A 5,579-nucleotide genomic window follows, 5' to 3' on the forward strand; every position below is an offset into this window, starting at 1 on the left:
ATAGTCCACTGGATCAGTACAAGCCCATTTTCAGTGGAGGCCCGATGAGAAAAGCTCCAAAAAAACATGTACATAGACAAGTATTTAGCAAATACATAATGTAAAAGTAGAACAAGATGTCAATTTGTTACAAATTATTACATAGGTTCATAGATTCACAGGTAGGCTATCAGCCCAAGGGCCTAAGTAAGCCTACTCAACAAGGTTCCCTAGCTTACGCCACCCAAGAAAGTTAATTTCCTGTGCCCCTGAAAATAAACAGCCTATGCAAGTCTTGAACCCAGTACCCTGCACACCATAGCCAAAGTGATTTACCACTAAGCCATGTCAGATATCTACAAGACATCTATAAGTACAGTATGATACAAGAAAAATAATTAAAGGCTGACAGTATATAAGCTTCTGCCAAAGAAGAACAGTTTTTTATAGGATAGTGTTAAAAGAGAAACAGTATTATAGGTAAGAGAACAAGTGTTAGAATATATTCAGGAAGTAGAGGGAGTCAGGATTTAAGGGCGGGGGCTGGGCATATGTACACTTCCAAGATGAAGACAGATACTCTTGTAAAGAACTCTTGAAAGATGATAAAATTTGATTAAATATTATTGTTAATGGAAGAGCATTCCATGCTCTGGTTACAGTACAGCAATATAGAAGCTTACCAGCAGGAAGCTTAGGTTTGTGGACCAGCAAAAGTTGTTGATTTTCAGATCTGAGAGATCTTTTGGGTAGGTAGTTGCTAAATAATGAGCTAAGGGCAGGGCAGAGTAAAGGTTTATAGATTATTTTATGCACAGTTATCAACTGATGGTTGGTGAGATCATTAGGGAGTTCAAGCCATTTGAGGGAGTGCAGGGAAGTACAGTGGTGGGCAGAGTACTTAGAATTTGTAGAGAGTGTAGGGAAGTACATACATGGGCAGAGTACTTAGTATTTGTAGGTACTTAGCATTTGTAGGGAGTGTAGGGAAATACAGTCATGGGCAGAGTACTTAGCATTTCTAGGGAAAGTACAGCGGTGGGCAGAGAAGTTAGCATTTGTAGGGAATGTAGGGAAGGAAAGTTGTGGGCATAGTACTTAGTATTTGTATCAAACTTGGCAATTTTGTTGTAGCATGTTTCAAGCTTAGTTTTTAGGGAGGATTGAAGGTTAATGGGTAACAGGGCACCATAGATGAGACAGGATAAGAAGCAGGTGGTAGCAAGGAATTGTCTAGTAGATGAGTTAAGAAAGTGTTTGTGCCTATAGAAGATGCCTAGTTTCTAGTGTGTTTTCTTAATATTATGTTGCATGTGCAGGTCAGAATTTAAATGTTTGTCTATTATTGCTCCCAGTAACTTGCTGCGAGTAAGAGCTTCGATTATTGTGTTGTTTTGAGACTGTATGGTGAACTGTCCTTTGTTTAAAAAAGTTTTTTTGGGGGGGTAAAAAGTAATAGCTTGGTTTTGTAATGATTAAGTATCACCTGATTGTTACGGAGCCAGGTCATGATGGAGGTGAAAGCCAGTTGAGTGATTTGTTGCAGATAAGATATGGAATCAGCAGAACAGATAATCGCAAAGTCATCTGGGTATTGTATGAGAGATTCCTGACTGAAAGAAGAGTGAAGACTGTTAATAAAGATGTTAAATAGTAGGAGACATAATATAGAGCCTTGAGAAACACCTGTAGAGTTAAAAAGACATGAAGAGAGTAAGTTTTGCCATGTTACTGCATGTTGTCTGTCTGATAAGTAGGTTGAAAACCAGTTAAGGTGGAAGTCTGACTTTTGAGAATTGGTTTAGAAGCAGTGGGTGAGAGACAGTATATACATTGCTGAAGAGAGCTCTGTGTTTATATATTGCTGGATACATAAAAAGACACTTAACATGTGTAGTGCTGATATACAGTGGTGCAGCGAGCTCCGAGTTTATATGTGGCCTTTTCAGCAATGCAAGTTGCCTACAAAAAAGAAGATAAATATTTCAACAGAAGAAATGTGAATGGAACACAATGTTTGCATGGTAAAAGGTTTTGTTTTTAAATTAACAACTTTTTGTCATTCTGTGTTTTTATACTGCTCAGATGACTATGAAGCTCGAATGTAAGTTCCATACTGCTACTTCTGCTACTGCATATTTCCTCATTAAACCCATAAATCTGAAATGGAAAGATGTATGTTTGCAGCAAATATTATACCTTTTGTGCATGAATAAATGCTGATAGTTATTGATGGAATTCTTGGAGTCTATATTACAGACGAAAAATCAAATTCTCGAACGCTCGGATGAGCGAAAACGCAGGTAATCGAAATCGCTATTGTGGGGGGCACCCACCCTAAAAATATATTGCAACTCCGAGATTGCACTACAGTGAGGAAAGGGCAAATTTTCTGATCTTCACTGTACCACAATCTCACAATATCGATTTCAATTAACTGTGTTTTCGCTCATCCAAGTGTTCGAGATTTTGATTTTTCATTGTTCTGATAGGAACCCAATCATTATACATATGCAAAACTTGGAGTCAATATGTAACAAAAAAAAAAAAAAAAAACATCATTTGGCTTTTTCTACCAGTAGTCAAACATTTCAGTAAACATACATCTAACACACCCTAGGTTGTCAAAGTTTCTAGTATGCTCTGTAAATGTAAACCTATGGGATGCCCAAAGGACCCATGCTAGTCCACCTCCTGTGTGGCATTTATTTTGCAGACATCCAATCCCAGAGGTGTAGTCTGCATGTTAGTATACAATGGCATTCACTGTGTTAGTATACAACAGTATTCCCCATGTAGCGTACAACAACTTACAACAACAGTATTATCCATGTTAGTATACACCATTCTTCGCGTATGTCTACAACAATATTCTCTGTGTTAGTATACAACAATATTCTTCATGTTAGTATACAACAGTATTCTTCATGTTAGTGTAGAACAGCAGTATTCTCCATGCTAGTATACAACAATATTATGTGTGTTAGTATACAACAGCATTCTCCATGTTGGCATGCAACAATATTCTCCATGTTAGTATACAACAGCATTCTCCATGTTAGTATACAACAGCATTCTCCATGTTAGCATACAACAATATTCTCCATGTTAATATATAACAGCATTCTCCATGTTAGTATACAACAGTATTCTCCATGTTAGTATACAACAACAGTATTCTTCATGTTAGTATATAACAATATTCTTCATGTTAGTTTACAACAGTATTCTCCATGTTACTACACAACAGCATTCTTCGCTTGTGTCTACAAGAATATTCTCCATGTTAGTATAAAACAGTATTCTCTATGTTAGTATACAACAGCATTCTCTGTGTTAGTATACAACAATATTCTTCATGTTATTATACAACAGTATTCTCCATGTGAGTATACAATGCATGTTCTGTGTTAGTATACAACAATATTCTTTGTGTTAGTATACAACAGTATTCTCCATGTTAGTGTACAACAGTATTCTCCATGCTAGTATACAGCAATATTCTGTGTGTTAGTATACAACGCATTTTTCATGTTAGCATACAAGATTCTCCATGTTAGCAATTTCCATGTTAGTATACAACAGTATTGTCCATGTTAATATACAACAATATTCTGTGTGTTAGTATACAACAGCATTCTCCATGTTAGTATACAACAATATTCTCCATGTTAGAATACAACAGCATTCTTCATGTTAGTATATAACTGTATTCTTCATGTTTGTATACAACAACAGCATTCTCCATGTTAGTATACAGCAATATTTTGTGTTAGTTTGCAACAGCATTCTCCACACTAGTATACAACAATATTCTCCATGTTAGTATATAACCGCATTCTCTGTGTTCGCATACAATAGTATTCTTCATGTTAGTATACAACAGTATTCTCTATGTTAGTATAAAACAACAGTATTCTCCATGTTAGTAAACAACTGTATTAATCTAGTTCTTCTCAGTCTTTTGTTTCCCTTCAATTACTCCATTCCTTTCCTTGTTATCTGGTTATTAGGCTAATTTTCACTTATTTTCCTACTTATGAAATCCATTTAATTTTAAAATACTTCTCTTCTTATATAGTTGCTGTAATTTTTCACTGCTTCAAGTCATTCAGAATAGCAATAGAATTAGTAACTGTTATTTGTGATATCAGAATTGGGCGGCCACGGTGGTGCAGCAGTTAGCATTGTCGCCTCACAGCAAGAGGTTCTCCGGTTCGATCCTCAGCTGGGGTGCCTTCTGTGCGGAGTTTGCATGTCCTCCCTGTGGTCGCGTGGGTTTTCTCCGTGTGCTCCGGTTTCCTCCCACATCCCAAAGACATGCAGTAGGTGGATTGGACACTCTAAATTGGCCCTAGGTGTGAGTGTGTGTGTGCCTTCTATGGAAGGTTGGGCGCCGGGCTGGCAACTCGACACTGTAAAACTTCACTGCCAATCCTGTGTGCGGACAGATGATCCGCTGTGGCGACCCCTAACCGGGAAAAGCCAAAAGGAGAAGAAGAAGATTTGAGATATCAGAATTATACCAGAGTGTAACTGACAGTATGCATTCTGTAAGGTCTATACAGGCGAAGCAAAGAACCGGTTCTAATACAATATTTGGACTACATGGGAATAGCAAAAGGACAGTTCCAATTAATACAAAATTTAGACTACGTGGGAATTACAAAGGGCCAACTTTAACTAACACACTTTTTCTTGTAAAAGGTATGTATTATTTTTAGTTTATTTATATTTGTTTACCAGGATAGTGCACTGAACAATACTGACCAATTTCAGGCTCAGCCTAAGTGAAATGCAAAACATTTCTCAAACAAAATATACAGAAATGTAGGCAATAACAAAGTATCTCAGTCTAATTGCATATAAACAACTGTGTATAAACATAGTAGTGAACAAGCACAGTGCAATGCACAAACAAGCAGAGTGTAATGTGGAATATATATATTAGTTTCTAAAGTGGGTGAATCTTCAGTAAAGCCTGAGAGAGTAGAAGAGACTCAGAAATGAAATATGTTAAGGGATACTTTCTGCGTTGAAGCAGGAGCATTTGGATTGGATGAAGACATGCTTTTTGAGTTGCATTCTGGATTCAGAAGAAGTGTTGATTTCTATAATGTCAATGGGGAAAGCTTGACAAAGAGTAGTTGCCTGAGAGGAAAAAGCATGTTCAGTGCTGTAGAGTTCAGTTCTAGGGGTAATAAGAGCTGGTGTAACTTGTGAGTAGTGTTTCAGGTTGTATGAGGAGGTTTTATCAGGAAATCTAGCTGCAAGGGGAGTAAATGTGTGAAGTTGGAGTAGTTTATAGTGCTGAGATCCTAAAAGCAGGTTAGATCTTTGCTTTATGGCTAGTCATTTGGCTTTGCTAAAGTGATATAGTGATGTTCACAGACAGGTGAGCTTGCAATGAATCAACAGCTGCTATTAAAGATTATCTGGAGTGTGGCAATGTTTTTCTTGGAGGCAGAAGCCAATATTAGTATCCCATGTTCAAGTTAAAAAAAAGGGGGATTCCTTTCCCCCCACAGACTGCTCTGGATGGTTGAAATAGAAAGGGGAAGATCTTTTTGGCCCAGAAGAGGAGATCATTTTGGTTCTCT

This window comes from Protopterus annectens, chromosome 2.part1, assembly GCF_019279795.1.
Source record: "Protopterus annectens isolate FY-2018-M chromosome 2.part1, PAN1.0, whole genome shotgun sequence".
Taxonomy (NCBI): Eukaryota; Metazoa; Chordata; order Ceratodontiformes; family Protopteridae; genus Protopterus; species Protopterus annectens.